The sequence below is a fragment of the Vidua macroura genome, chromosome 7, assembly GCF_024509145.1.
Source record: "Vidua macroura isolate BioBank_ID:100142 chromosome 7, ASM2450914v1, whole genome shotgun sequence".
Taxonomy (NCBI): domain Eukaryota; kingdom Metazoa; phylum Chordata; class Aves; order Passeriformes; family Viduidae; genus Vidua; species Vidua macroura.
The window spans coordinates 2,401,865-2,417,823 of record NC_071577.1 but is presented as its reverse complement, the minus strand read 5'-3'; positions in this window follow the sequence as shown (position 1 = coordinate 2,417,823).

Genomic DNA, 15,959 nt, shown 5'->3' with positions numbered 1-15,959 from the left:
CCCAGAAGCGCACAGGGCTGGGCCCAGGCAGCAGCACAGGGCGTGGGCACTGTCCTGGCAGCTGTGGCTACGAGAGGGCAGAGAGCTGGGAGGCAGCTCAGCGAGGCAGCGCTGGCCAACAGGCTCACCTCCACAAGGAATGCCAGGAAGGGCAGATCCCAGCACGGCTCCTCCCTGCTGAGCTGCCGGAGCAAGTGGAGTGCGATGCGAGAACACAAAGGGATCAAAACACGGAGCATCTTCCTGGCAGGGGGGAAAAAGACACCAAGGCCCTGAGGTGGGGAGACCAAAGCTCTCCCAGCACTGACTCACAGAGCTCTGGTCTTTCCCCAGCATCCCTGGAGGGGATGTGAGCGCTTGGAGAGGCAGCCCCTTCTGGGCACCCTCCTCTCCCAGCCTTTTCCAGTCTCCTTGGCCGTCCCTCGCTGACGAGGCCCTCTGGCCCATGAGCACAGGGACTGTGTGGGGCACAGGGCACAAATGCTGGGGGCAGTGGGCAGAAGGGGGTCTCACCTGGCCAGCAGACCCACGGCATAGTGCTGGGTGTGAGCACACAGCATCATGTCCCAGCCACCCTTGCGCTCCATAGCCACCACCACATGGTCACACTGCAGTCGGCAGAGCAGATCCTTCATGGCCTGCACTGCAAACCTGTGTGCAGAGCAAAGCCCAGGTCACACTGGGAGCACTGGCGCTGGCCACAAGGGCACGGGAAGGACAGGAGGACTGGGACCTGTTGGGCTTGCTGGGAAGGCGGCGTTCCTCCCCGCATGCTCTCCAGAAGTTATCAACTTCCTCTGGTGGCATCTGCTGTGTGGTGATGACAACATGGGAGAGCAGAGCCACAAACAGGCGGGAGGAATAAAGGACGATGGTCTCGTGGCACTCAGGCACTTGGACAATCAGCCAGATCACCAGAGTTGCCTGCAAAAGAAGCAGCCCAAGGCAGCGCTCAGTGCCGAGGTGTCCATGGGGCAGGGCCCAAGGGCAGAGGCAGGGGGAGCAGCGGGCCTGGTGCCCCCTGAGCCTGCCCCTAGGCCAGGTTTCAGCCCAGCGCCTGAGGCGTGGAGAGGATGGTGAGCTGCTGGAGAGGTGACCTGGGGCTGAGCAAAGGCCCAGAAACTCACAGCCAGGGCAAAAAGGTCCTTGTTGTCCCCATCGGAGGTGCACATTCTGTGCAGAGGCCAGTCCTCCATCACACAGAGCAGTGTTGGCAGCGCTTTCTCCAGTGCTGGTCCCGATGAGCCTATGGCTCTCCACATCTTTGCAGCAGCTCTGTGGGATGGCAGCTCTGTGTCAGGGGCATCTCAGTCACAGCACCATGCCCTGTGCAGCTGTGGGGGCCCAGGTGACAGAGGCCTGGTGCCCTGAAGGGCAGGGGGGGAGCATTGGCAGCAGGCTCAGGAAACAGAGGGGCCCGAGGGTCCTGGGCCTCTCTGCCTGTCTGGCAGAGACCATTGGACAGGCTGTGCAGGGCCACGGGCCCTAAAGGCTGCTGAGCCCTGAGCTCTCAAGGCTCGTGGGCCCCGTACCTGTCACACGTTGGGGCACAGCGCAGGAGGGTCAGCACCACGTCAGCAGGGTGTTCTTCTGCCAGCCTCACAATGTCCGTTTGCAGCCTGGCATCCACAGAGACGTGGGACATGAGACTCTGGTGGATGTTCTTCACCTTGGCTGGCACCTGGAGGAGGCATGGGGGAGACTTGGAGCGCTGTCCAAAGGAACAACTTCCCCAGCTTCCCCCAAGAAGTGCTTCTGTTCCCACCACACTGTGCTGGCCTCAAAGGCTGAGGGGGCCCAGAGACCATGGCTTGAGGGGACACACCATCCTGGGAGGCCTCCAGGTGTGGACCCAGGCTGCTTACCTGCTGCTGCTGGTGAGAAGGAACAGCACTCTCCTCGAAAAAATCCATAGTGGGAGCATGAATCATAGTTGGAGCAGGCATGGTGTCAGTATTTGTAAGGCCCTGAGTCTCTCTGGTTTTGGTGTTTGTGATGGCCACGTCCTCAGTCATTGACATGAGATGAGCCTTTGCCCAGGTTTCAGTCTCTGAGGTCTCAGCGTCTTCTGAGCGCTCAGCCGAATCTGGGCTGCCATCGGGCTCTGCCTGGAGCCCGGTCAGCCCCGAGTCAGGCTCGGCTGCGCCCGCAGCTGCTGTGCTGCCGGTCTTTCTACGCTGAATGCGCAGGAACTGCCGGAACATCTGCAGGAGAAGAAAGGCCAGGGAAGCCCGGGATGTTCCATGGAGTGCTCCAAGCGTGGTGCTGGGCTGAGCAGTGACAGCAGGCCCAGCCCAGTTGGGGATGGCTGCTGGTACCTTCAGGCTTTTGCGGAAGCGGCCACGGGCGGGTTCCTGCTCTTGTGTCCGGTCCAGGGCTGCATCTGGCAAAGAGCAAGCGCAGCCAGAGCTGAGGGGCTGCGGGAGAGGCCGGAGAACACAGCCCAGCCCTGCACTCCCCAGGCAGGGAGAGCCCCGGGATGCCCCAGGGGATGGAGCACGGCCACGGCGGGGTGTCTGCCCGGCCCCTCCTCCGTCCTGTCCATGGGCCTGTCCCCAGTGGATGGGATGGGATGGGATGGGATGGGATGGGATGGGATGGGATGGGATGGGATGGGATGGGATGGGATGGAGCCAAGCTGGCTGCAGCCATCAGCCCTGTGGCCCAGCTCTGCCACTCACCATCCTGCAGTGTCTGGAACTGCTCCGATTCTTCATGATGCTGGGCTGGGTCAGCTCCAGGGTCTTCCTCTTTTTTCTCCCTGATCGCTTTGAGCAGGCTGGAAAAACTGTTTGTCATGCTAGAGTCTGGCCTTGAGGGCACCTTGAAGGAAGATGGAAGGGTGAAGTTCTGAGTCAACAAGTTGTGTAGTTGTGCCTTGAAGGCACCTGAGGCAGGGAAACCTCAGGACGGCTGCAGGACAGCAAGTCCTGCACTCTGGTCTTGAGGGCTCCTGCCACAATGACAGGAGACTCCTCGTAAGGCTTGTGGTCACCAATTCCCTCAGTCTGGCCTCGCAGGCACCTGCAAAAGAAAAGCCTCGGGAAGGCCACGGGCTGCCAAGTCCCGCAGTCCTGCCACGAGGTCACCTGCAGGAATAACGCCTCGGAAAAGCTCCGGGTCAGACACGAACGAGCGCGCTGTGCGAGGGCTCCTCACGGCACCGCTCTGTCCTGTCCTGTCCCGTCGCCTGCTCCGAGCACTGTGGCGTGCTCTTGTCACCGCCAGCTCCTATGTCACCACGTGTCACAAAGGGTGGGTTCTTGGACACCCTGGCCTGTTCCATGACACGGTGACCGTGCTGCAGCGTGTCACAAAGGGCCCTTGCACACACTGCCACCTGCCCTGGGGCCACCCCCAGCCCCACCCAAAGTGGCCCAGGCTGGAAGGAATCCCTGGCCCCAAGTGTCTAAGAATGCCCAACAGGATCTTTAGGAACAACTCAAACCATCAGCAAACCCTGCCCTGCATTTAAGACTCCTCAGTTCCGGAAGGCTTTACATCTCATTGCGCAAATCAAGTAGTTCCAAAATTTGCAAACTTCTCAAATTAATAGCGATTGCCGGAGAATGTGAATGATTTGGAAGTTTGTTCCTACCTAAAAGCAGCAACTCATTTGCCTTAACACATTCCATTGGAAGTCCCTTTTGAAACATAGCACTATACAGAGGCAAAAAGAAGGCCATTCTTTGGTGTGCAAATGGTTTTCGATGAAGGGATGATAATATCGTAATTCTCTTAAGGAATAAAAGCTCTCAAGGAATGAAAGTCCACTCAGTGGTACAAAAGTAGCCCAGACAAATGAGTAGATGGACAAAGGGCTCGTCCTCCCCCAGTACAGATATCTAAGTGGCCAATAAAGTACAGCTCTCCCATCTTGTTCCCTGCAGGAGAATCAGGACCATGAAGAGAAATAGTCACAGATATTCCTTCTGGCCTCCATAAGCAAAGCTGTGCCAAACCACAGATGCTGCCTTCAAGCTGACTCAAATTCCAGCCTAGACCTCTCACCTTGCAGACAACTCCTTCCCCAACACGCTCCCCAACACCAACCCCCTGCAAACACCCGCAGAGAAGCCCTCAACAGCCCACCAGGAGCCCCAGCTGTCCCCACCCCTCCGCAGAGCTTTCCCACCCTCCAGCAGACCCCCTGGTTCCCTGCACGTGCTGTGGGATGGCACTCGGGAGCATCCGCTCCAACGCCTTCCCTGGCAGCAAGCTCAGGCTGCCAGGCCTATGGATCCTGGCTCATCCTTCCCACCGAGCCTTCCTGTGCACGGCTGCTCCATTGGCACATCTGCGCTCAGCTCGGACTTCTCCACTCAGCCAGGGCTGCTGGGAAAGGATGGAGAGCAGCCTGGCAAGCTCTTTCTCCAGCTCCCTCTTCCCTCTCGGGGGAGGTAGAACATTCCAGAGGAAAGCGTCTGGTGCCGCAAGGAGTGGGCGGCATCAGGCAGCTCTGGGGAGGCCCCTCAGGACTGCAGTATCCTGAGGGAACACTGTTGGCCATCCCCTGCGTGTATCTGCAAAAGCTCAAAGTCAGCTGCCTCAGCTTCCAGGGCCTCTCTTGGCCAGCATCCTGACGTGGATTCAGAACTGCTGCCAGGCACTGCTGGGACCCAGCGGGACAGGACCGGCTGTCTCGTGTCCACGTAGCACCCCTGACACAGCCAGGGCCGTCCCGAAAGCAGACAGACGCTCCCGTGTCAGCAGAGAGGAGCAAGGAGCACTGGGCTCCTCTCAGGGTATCTCAGCTGGGCTCGCTCCACAACACGCCCCCATTTTAAGGCCTGCTGATGCCCAGCTGCCAGAAATGCCTACCTTGTGCTCTCCAAGATGCACAGGGAGAGCCAATGAGCAGGACACTTGGGGAGGCAAACCTTCCAAGCCTTTCTGAGGCCAGGAGCACACCAAGATCAGACAAGACTCTCCACGCTGCCTGGCCCACCCAGCCCAGCTCTGGGCTGGCCCTGGGCCACAGCAGCTCCCACCAAGCAGGAGGCAAATGCGTATTGCCGAGAGTCGAAACACAGCTGTCTTGGTTTGGAAAGACAGGTGTCTGCTAAGGAAGGTGGGAGCCTCCCCTGAAATGGAAATTGTAGACCTCTTCCCTCTGAATTGTTAGAAGTTTGAAATTAAGGGGGGCTCTTGGGCAAAAATATGGGAGCAGGAATAACAGTTCTTTATTAGGGAAGAAATTAAAAGACAAAATAAACAGTGCAGTGAACTAAAACAACAGGGACAGAGTCAGAATACAACCTGACACCTTGTTGGTCAGGTTGTTGGTAGCAGTGCAATTGGAATTGTGGCTGCAGTCCTCCTGGAGTGTCAGGTGTGGTTCTGTTGGAGTAGTGATCTTGTAGAAAAGGGTGCAGTCTTCCTCTGAAGAGGCAGTGGAAGAGGCAGCTGTTCCTCTGGGAAAATCCAGCGCAAAAAAGCTGTGCTCCTGGGCCAGAATTTCAAGCCTATATTTGCAGGTAGGAATGCTTGGCTCCTCCCTCTGGCCAGAGCCTCTCCCAATGGGAAGTTAGAGTTCTTATCAGTCATGCAGTGACACTCAATGGCCCCTTATCAGCAGATGTCTCCCCATAAGGAAGGATTGATTATGGAAGAGATAAGGAACAAGTGCCCACTTAACACAAGACAACACAAGACAATTTGCCTTACAGATGGCAAATAGAATACATCTTGCTTTTTCCAGTCTGGGACAACAGCAGCCAGGGAAGATGTGAAATGTGAGTGTGTAAAGGCCCTTGAATTCACAGCTCCCAGAGAGAGCTTTGCTGCTCACAGCAGGACAGAGATGGTTCTGCTCACACCTCTGTTCAAAGGGGGGTAACACATCCTGCTGCAGGTGCTTGGGTTGTTCTCTGCAGCTCCAGGTGGATGCCAAAGCTGCTCTTCACAGCCTTCTTCCTGCCCCTCTGCCAAGTGCAATGAGCCTTCAAGGACTGAAAGGAGCACAGAGAGCCAAAGGGGGACACTTGCAGCTGCCTCACTGGGAGCTCCCTGGGGAAGCACTTTCCTTGAGAAGCAAGCCCCCTTCCTCCAAAGGCGTTTCCCTAAATGCGCAGCTTTTCCGGGGAACACCAACACAGCCTTAAGAAACGCTGGCAAGGCTGAAGGAGTTCAGGTCCTTTCAGGACAGGCACTCCAGCTCTAGCTCGTATTCCCCCAAGTGCGTTTCCAGGTGGAGGTTCAGAGGTGCAGCCCCCGGCCCTCTACCAACACAAGCTGCCCGCTGCCTCTTCACCTGCCTCAACACCTGCCTGCGTTCATGGCACCAAAACCAGGCTGTTCCCGGCCACAGATCAGAGCCCTGTTCCCGCAGGACGCTCTTGCCAGCACCTTCCAGGACTCTCCGCTCTGCACGCAGCGCTTTTCATGCCTGCTCCCAACAGGCTTTGGAAGGCAGAGCACAACCTGGCTGCCTCTGCCAGCAGCACACCCCAAACACAGGCGGAGGAAGAAGCAGCAGGGGCTGTTTTGCGGCCATGCCCAAGAGAAACGGGAAGGGTGCCCTCCCTGTGGGCTCACTTGGTTGGCTTTCTGACTGGCTCTGAGCCTGGGGCTGCCATTCCTCACCTGTGGGGACCAGAACCACACCCGGGATCCCGGCACTGCCTGACAGCGCTCCGGGCACTGGCACGGTCGCGCGTCCGAGTCCCGGGCGCCGCGCTGCTGCTGCATTTGCTCTTAGGCACACCCAAATCCCACTGTTAAGCCTGGATGGTTGCTGGTTCTGTCCTCTTCCTCATCCTGTGCAGGGATGGAGCACTGCTGAGCTTTAGGAATCTATTCTTGAAAACTTCCAGCATTCCATGCTCCTTTGACCTCCGTGGATGCTTACCATGGAATCCCTCACAGCTGGGTTCATCCTCAGGTTGGCTCTTCCAAATTCCAGGGGCTCCAGGGTGCTCAGCAAGATCTGCAACTCCAGTGTTGTGGAACTGCACCTTCAGCACAGGCACCTTTCCAGCCTGATCTGCCCCCGTTGCTCTGTGTGTGTGCACAAAACACCAAAACACGGTGTGGAAGAGAACGGCAGCAGGGGCCTGTGTGTCCCTGGGCTCAGGATTTGCGTCGCTTCATCTCCACAGAGATGCAGGCAAAGTGAAGAAGCCAAACCGTTTATTATATGGAAGATGAAACAAAGAGATGAGATGGGAGGGAAAAGGGGGATGGGCAGGGTCTGAGGGCTGGAGGTAGGGAGCTGTCAACAGGGAGGGAGAGTGGAGGGGAAGAAAAGGTGATGGATAGGCTGAGGGCTGGTGAGGCAGAGCTATCAAAAGGGAGGACATGTGGAGAGAAAAAAAGGTGATGGGCAGTGTCTGGGGGCTGGAGGAAGGGAGCTATCTAGAGGGAGGGAGCTATCTACAGGCAGGGAGAGTGCTGAAGCCACGAGAACTGTGCCCAGCATCAGCTATGCCAGGATTTCCAGCAGCACTGAGAGGTGATGTCCTCTTCAATGTCTCCGGGTGTGTTCTTGGGACACTGGTTCACTGGATCCAGAAGGTGTGCCTAATTCTTTAGCTCTTTGGGGAAACTGGGCTTGATTTTCCAGGTTAGAGCATGACGGGCTGGCATCCCGCCTCTGGGCTTGAAGGGCTGGAAGAGACAGCAACAGAGACATGGTGAGATCCCGGATCTGTGGGAATGCTAGGAGTCCTTCTGAACAGGGCCAATCCCACCCAGAAGGGAGTAGGAGACATTGGAATCAGCCGGGAGGTACTTGCCACGACTCCCCGACGTGTGCCTGAAATCTCTGTGTGCTCTGCCCACAGCAGCCCTGGTGCGCACCGGGAGCAGAGCCCACTGCAGCCGGGGCAGGGCTCGCAGCTGCCCCCGCCAGCCCCCGCTGTCAGCCCGCTGCCCTCACTCACCATTGCAGATCAGCTGGAGCTCTCCCTGCTGCCCCCTCGAGCTGCGCCCGGCCATCCCTGCGAACACAGAGCCTGTCACGGCCCAGCGGCACAGCTCCCTGCCAGCGGCGCTGCCAGCCCTGTGGCCACACGGCCTCGTGGCCCGGCAGGGCTCAGCCCGGGCCCTTGCCGCACGCTGCCGCCCAAGGGCACGGCTGCCGGAGGGCGGCAGCAGCGCCCAGGCCAGGCGGGGCTCCGTGGCGCCGGGCCCGGATGGCGCCGGCGGGGCAGCAGGCGGGGCTGGGGCCGAGCTGCGGCGGGGCGGGGAGGGAGCCCGGGCTCCTGGCTCACCCATGAACCGGACGGCCGCCTCTCGCAGGGGCCCCTGTGGGCTCTGCAGGTAGGGCCGGGCCCGGCGCAGGTGCTCGGCCGCTCGGCTCCTGTCCTCTGCCAGCTGGAGAGAGCGGCAGGAGGGAAGGGTTGGCGCGGGCTCAGCCCCTGGGCCGGGCGCTCCCTGCGCCCGGCCCCGGCCTCCCCTGCCCGCACAGCCCTGAGGCCCGGCCAGCAGCCGCTGGCGCCGGGCTCTGGAGGGGGCAGAGGGCCGGCTGCTGCCCGGGGAGCCGCGGTGCCACCCCGCAGCCCCGCCGGGCCGGGGCTCCATCGGCACCCGGCTGGGACCCACGGGAGCCTGGAGAAGAGCCCGCGCGGCCTCTGGCTGCAGCAGCGGGCAGGGGCACAGCTGCCAGCCCACACACTGAGCATTGTGCCCATGGGGCTTCTCCAGGCTGAGCCTGGGCCTTCCAGGCCGTCCTTACCAGGACCTCAGCAAACTTCCACAGATTCTCCTTCTCCAGCAGCTGTTCGAGATCCCTCCTGTTCAGGAACTTGGCCGCACAATGCAGCGTTTCCCGAGAGGCCTGGAGAGCAGCAGAGACCCCGAGATGGCCCCACAGCCCAGGGCACAAGACCTTTGTCCCTGTGCCAAGGCCTGGAGGAGGCTGCAGCCCGCCAGGCGCCAGGGCAGGAGGCAGCCGAGCCCCCTCCCAGCATCATAGAAATGCTCACCTTTGCCACGTGCCAGTTCTCATCATGACAGTAGATGAAAAGTGTGTCCAGGCTCTTGTTCACAATTGTCTCCAGGGGCTTTTTTCCCTCATCCACTACCAAGTCCATCACCTTACAGAAGAGTTGAATGGAGAGCAACTGCACATGGCTGTTGTCCTAGAGGAAAGGAAAAGACCTACACCAGCTACTCCAGGCCCACCTAGGCAAAGGCCTGAAAATCCAGAGAGCACAAAGTTTCTGGGAAGCACCCGATGCCTGTGGCTCAGGATGCAGAACCTTACGTGGTCAAAGAGCAGCAGGAGAGCCTCAGCCAGCTTTGGGGCGGTGGTGCTGGATACCAGGATGTCTTTGTGCTGGAGCACATTGGTGAACACATGGAGGCTCATGCTGACCACCTCTCTATCTTCATCCCCCAGCAGCTGCAGAAGGCTTTGAGACACGCTACACATTCTTCTGGCCTGGGTGGAACACAAGGCTGTGCTGGGAAGCCATGGACGGCTGCACGGCCAGCAGCGCCCTGGCACTGCAACCCCACCCTGCTGCTGCAGGGCCCACAGGCCAAAGGCCTGTCCCAAAGCACTGGGGCAGGTGAGGCAGAAGAGCTGGGAGCAGTTGCCTCAGCTCCTGAAGCCCTGCCAGCCCAAGGGGCTGCTTTGCCCGGCGCAGCTTCAGCCGCTGCCCCCTTCTCACCATCGAGGGATCCTTGCTGGGCACCACGAGGCCTCTGAGCGCCAGGCGACGCCTCTGACTGCATTCACTCCGGAGGTACCTTGACATGATCTTCAGGACGCTGCCACCACATTTACTCATGTCCAGGCGCTCGAGGACCTGAAAGGCACAGGGCAGTGACAGAGGACCCGGCCGGCAGGAGCCCAGAAGCGCACAGGGCTGGGCCCAGGCAGCAGCACAGGGCGTGGGCACTGTCCTGGCAGCTGTGGCTACGAGAGGGCAGAGAGCTGGGAGGCAGCTCAGCGAGGCAGCGCTGGCCAACAGGCTCACCTCCACAAGGAATGCCAGGAAGGGCAGATCCCAGCACGGCTCCTCCCTGCTGAGCTGCCGGAGCAAGTGGAGTGCGATGCGAGAACACAAAGGGATCAAAACACGGAGCATCTTCCTGGCAGGGGGGAAAAAGACACCAAGGCCCTGAGGTGGGGAGACCAAAGCTCTCCCAGCACTGACTCACAGAGCTCTGGTCTTTCCCCAGCATCCCTGGAGGGGATGTGAGCGCTTGGAGAGGCAGCCCCTTCTGGGCACCCTCCTCTCCCAGCCTTTTCCAGTCTCCTTGGCCGTCCCTCGCTGACGAGGCCCTCTGGCCCATGAGCACAGGGACTGTGTGGGGCACAGGGCACAAATGCTGGGGGCAGTGGGCAGAAGGGGGTCTCACCTGGCCAGCAGACCCACGGCATAGTGCTGGGTGTGAGCACACAGCATCATGTCCCAGCCACCCTTGCGCTCCATAGCCACCACCACATGGTCACACTGCAGTCGGCAGAGCAGATCCTTCATGGCCTGCACTGCAAACCTGTGTGCAGAGCAAAGCCCAGGTCACACTGGGAGCACTGCCGCTGGCCACAAGGGCACGGGAAGGACAGGAGGACTGGGACCTGTTGGGCTTGCTGGGAAGGCGGCGTTCCTCCCCGCATGCTCTCCAGAAGTTATCAACTTCCTCTGGTGGCATCTGCTGTGTGGTGATGACAACATGGGAGAGCAGAGCCACAAACAGGCGGGAGGAATAAAGGACGATGGTCTCGTGGCACTCAGGCACTTGGACAATCAGCCAGATCACCAGAGTTGCCTGCAAAAGAAGCAGCCCAAGGCAGCGCTCAGTGCCGAGGTGTCCATGGGGCAGGGCCCAAGGGCAGAGGCAGGGGGAGCAGCGGGCCTGGTGCCCCCTGAGCCTGCCCCTAGGCCAGGTTTCAGCCCAGCGCCTGAGGCGTGGAGAGGATGGTGAGCTGCTGGAGAGGTGACCTGGGGCTGAGCAAAGGCCCAGAAACTCACAGCCAGGGCAAAAAGGTCCTTGTTGTCCCCATCGGAGGTGCACATTCTGTGCAGAGGCCAGTCCTCCATCACACAGAGCAGTGTTGGCAGCGCTTTCTCCAGTGCTGGTCCCGATGAGCCTATGGCTCTCCACATCTTTGCAGCAGCTCTGTGGGATGGCAGCTCTGTGTCAGGGGCATCTCAGTCACAGCACCATGCCCTGTGCAGCTGTGGGGGCCCAGGTGACAGAGGCCTGGTGCCCTGAAGGGCAGGGGGGGAGCATTGGCAGCAGGCTCAGGAAACAGAGGGGCCCGAGGGTCCTGGGCCTCTCTGCCTGTCTGGCAGAGACCATTGGACAGGCTGTGCAGGGCCACGGGCCCTAAAGGCTGCTGAGCCCTGAGCTCTCAAGGCTCGTGGGCCCCGTACCTGTCACACGTTGGGGCACAGCGCAGGAGGGTCAGCACCACGTCAGCAGGGTGTTCTTCTGCCAGCCTCACAATGTCCGTTTGCAGCCTGGCATCCACAGAGACGTGGGACATGAGACTCTGGTGGATGTTCTTCACCTTGGCTGGCACCTGGAGGAGGCATGGGGGAGACTTGGAGCGCTGTCCAAAGGAACAACTTCCCCAGCTTCCCCCAAGAAGTGCTTCTGTTCCCACCACACTGTGCTGGCCTCAAAGGCTGAGGGGGCCCAGAGACCATGGCTTGAGGGGACACACCATCCTGGGAGGCCTCCAGGTGTGGACCCAGGCTGCTTACCTGCTGCTGCTGGTGAGAAGGAACAGCACTCTCCTCGAAAAAATCCATAGTGGGAGCATGAATCATAGTTGGAGCAGGCATGGTGTCAGTATTTGTAAGGCCCTGAGTCTCTCTGGTTTTGGTGTTTGTGATGGCCACGTCCTCAGTCATTGACATGAGATGAGCCTTTGCCCAGGTTTCAGTCTCTGAGGTCTCAGCGTCTTCTGAGCGCTCAGCCGAATCTGGGCTGCCATCGGGCTCTGCCTGGAGCCCGGTCAGCCCCGAGTCAGGCTCGGCTGCGCCCGCAGCTGCTGTGCTGCCGGTCTTTCTACGCTGAATGCGCAGGAACTGCCGGAACATCTGCAGGAGAAGAAAGGCCAGGGAAGCCCGGGATGTTCCATGGAGTGCTCCAAGCGTGGTGCTGGGCTGAGCAGTGACAGCAGGCCCAGCCCAGTTGGGGATGGCTGCTGGTACCTTCAGGCTTTTGCGGAAGCGGCCACGGGCGGGTTCCTGCTCTTGTGTCCGGTCCAGGGCTGCATCTGGCAAAGAGCAAGCGCAGCCAGAGCTGAGGGGCTGCGGGAGAGGCCGGAGAACACAGCCCAGCCCTGCACTCCCCAGGCAGGGAGAGCCCCGGGATGCCCCAGGGGATGGAGCACGGCCACGGCGGGGTGTCTGCCCGGCCCCTCCTCCGTCCTGTCCATGGGCCTGTCCCCAGTGGATGGGATGGGATGGGATGGGATGGGATGGGATGGGATGGGATGGGATGGAGCCAAGCTGGCTGCAGCCATCAGCCCTGTGGCCCAGCTCTGCCACTCACCATCCTGCAGTGTCTGGAACTGCTCCGATTCTTCATGATGCTGGGCTGGGTCAGCTCCAGGGTCTTCCTCTTTTTTCTCCCTGATCGCTTTGAGCAGGCTGGAAAAACTGTTTGTCATGCTAGAGTCTGGCCTTGAGGGCACCTTGAAGGAAGATGGAAGGGTGAAGTTCTGAGTCAACAAGTTGTGTAGTTGTGCCTTGAAGGCACCTGAGGCAGGGAAACCTCAGGACGGCTGCAGGACAGCAAGTCCTGCACTCTGGTCTTGAGGGCTCCTGCCACAATGACAGGAGACTCCTCGTAAGGCTTGTGGTCACCAATTCCCTCAGTCTGGCCTCGCAGGCACCTGCAAAAGAAAAGCCTCGGGAAGGCCACGGGCTGCCAAGTCCCGCAGTCCTGCCACGAGGTCACCTGCAGGAATAACGCCTCGGAAAAGCTCCGGGTCAGACACGAACGAGCGCGCTGTGCGAGGGCTCCTCACGGCACCGCTCTGTCCTGTCCTGTCCCGTCGCCTGCTCCGAGCACTGTGGCGTGCTCTTGTCACCGCCAGCTCCTATGTCACCACGTGTCACAAAGGGTGGGTTCTTGGACACCCTGGCCTGTTCCATGACACGGTGACCGTGCTGCAGCGTGTCACAAAGGGCCCTTGCACACACTGCCACCTGCCCTGGGGCCACCCCCAGCCCCACCCAAAGTGGCCCAGGCTGGAAGGAATCCCTGGCCCCAAGTGTCTAAGAATGCCCAACAGGATCTTTAGGAACAACTCAAACCATCAGCAAACCCTGCCCTGCATTTAAGACTCCTCAGTTCCGGAAGGCTTTACATCTCATTGCGCAAATCAAGTAGTTCCAAAATTTGCAAACTTCTCAAATTAATAGCGATTGCCGGAGAATGTGAATGATTTGGAAGTTTGTTCCTACCTAAAAGCAGCAACTCATTTGCCTTAACACATTCCATTGGAAGTCCCTTTTGAAACATAGCACTATACAGAGGCAAAAAGAAGGCCATTCTTTGGTGTGCAAATGGTTTTCGATGAAGGGATGATAATATCGTAATTCTCTTAAGGAATAAAAGCTCTCAAGGAATGAAAGTCCACTCAGTGGTACAAAAGTAGCCCAGACAAATGAGTAGATGGACAAAGGGCTCGTCCTCCCCCAGTACAGATATCTAAGTGGCCAATAAAGTACAGCTCTCCCATCTTGTTCCCTGCAGGAGAATCAGGACCATGAAGAGAAATAGTCACAGATATTCCTTCTGGCCTCCATAAGCAAAGCTGTGCCAAACCACAGATGCTGCCTTCAAGCTGACTCAAATTCCAGCCTAGACCTCTCACCTTGCAGACAACTCCTTCCCCAACACGCTCCCCAACACCAACCCCCTGCAAACACCCGCAGAGAAGCCCTCAACAGCCCACCAGGAGCCCCAGCTGTCCCCACCCCTCCGCAGAGCTTTCCCACCCTCCAGCAGACCCCCTGGTTCCCTGCACGTGCTGTGGGATGGCACTCGGGAGCATCCGCTCCAACGCCTTCCCTGGCAGCAAGCTCAGGCTGCCAGGCCTATGGATCCTGGCTCATCCTTCCCACCGAGCCTTCCTGTGCACGGCTGCTCCATTGGCACATCTGCGCTCAGCTCGGACTTCTCCACTCAGCCAGGGCTGCTGGGAAAGGATGGAGAGCAGCCTGGCAAGCTCTTTCTCCAGCTCCCTCTTCCCTCTCGGGGGAGGTAGAACATTCCAGAGGAAAGCGTCTGGTGCCGCAAGGAGTGGGCGGCATCAGGCAGCTCTGGGGAGGCCCCTCAGGACTGCAGTATCCTGAGGGAACACTGTTGGCCATCCCCTGCGTGTATCTGCAAAAGCTCAAAGTCAGCTGCCTCAGCTTCCAGGGCCTCTCTTGGCCAGCATCCTGACGTGGATTCAGAACTGCTGCCAGGCACTGCTGGGACCCAGCGGGACAGGACCGGCTGTCTCGTGTCCACGTAGCACCCCTGACACAGCCAGGGCCGTCCCGAAAGCAGACAGACGCTCCCGTGTCAGCAGAGAGGAGCAAGGAGCACTGGGCTCCTCTCAGGGTATCTCAGCTGGGCTCGCTCCACAACACGCCCCCATTTTAAGGCCTGCTGATGCCCAGCTGCCAGAAATGCCTACCTTGTGCTCTCCAAGATGCACAGGGAGAGCCAATGAGCAGGACACTTGGGGAGGCAAACCTTCCAAGCCTTTCTGAGGCCAGGAGCACACCAAGATCAGCCAAGACTCTCCACGCTGCCTGGCCCACCCAGCCCAGCTCTGGGCTGGCCCTGGGCCACAGCAGCTCCCACCAAGCAGGAGGCAAATGCGTATTGCCGAGAGTCGAAACACAGCTGTCTTGGTTTGGAAAGACAGGTGTCTGCTAAGGAAGGTGGGAGCCTCCCCTGAAATGGAAATTGTAGACCTCTTCCCTCTGAATTGTTAGAAGTTTGAAATTAAGGGGGGCTCTTGGGCAAAAATATGGGAGCAGGAATAACAGTTCTTTATTAGGGAAGAAATTAAAAGACAAAATAAACAGTGCAGTGAACTAAAACAACAGGGACAGAGTCAGAATACAACCTGACACCTTGTTGGTCAGGTTGTTGGTAGCAGTGCAATTGGAATTGTGGCTGCAGTCCTCCTGGAGTGTCAGGTGTGGTTCTGTTGGAGTAGTGATCTTGTAGAAAAGGGTGCAGTCTTCCTCTGAAGAGGCAGTGGAAGAGGCAGCTGTTCCTCTGGGAAAATCCAGCGCAAAAAAGCTGTGCTCCTGGGCCAGAATTTCAAGCCTATATTTGCAGGTAGGAATGCTTGGCTCCTCCCTCTGGCCAGAGCCTCTCCCAATGGGAAGTTAGAGTTCTTATCAGTCATGCAGTGACACTCAATGGCCCCTTATCAGCAGATGTCTCCCCATAAGGAAGGATTGATTATGGAAGAGATAAGGAACAAGTGCCCACTTAACACAAGACAACACAAGACAATTTGCCTTACAGATGGCAAATAGAATACATCTTGCTTTTTCCAGTCTGGGACAACAGCAGCCAGGGAAGATGTGAAATGTGAGTGTGTAAAGGCCCTTGAATTCACAGCTCCCAGAGAGAGCTTTGCTGCTCACAGCAGGACAGAGATGGTTCTGCTCACACCTCTGTTCAAAGGGGGGTAACACATCCTGCTGCAGGTGCTTGGGTTGTTCTCTGCAGCTCCAGGTGGATGCCAAAGCTGCTCTTCACAGCCTTCTTCCTGCCCCTCTGCCAAGTGCAATGAGCCTTCAAGGACTGAAAGGAGCACAGAGAGCCAAAGGGGGACACTTGCAGCTGCCTCACTGGGAGCTCCCTGGGGAAGCACTTTCCTTGAGAAGCAAGCCCCCTTCCTCCAAAGGCGTTTCCCTAAATGCGCAGCTTTTCCGGGGAACACCAACACAGCCTTAAGAAACGCTGGCAAGGCTGAAGGAGTTCAGGTCCTTTCAGGACAGGCACTCCAGCTCTAGCTCGTATTCCCCCAAGTG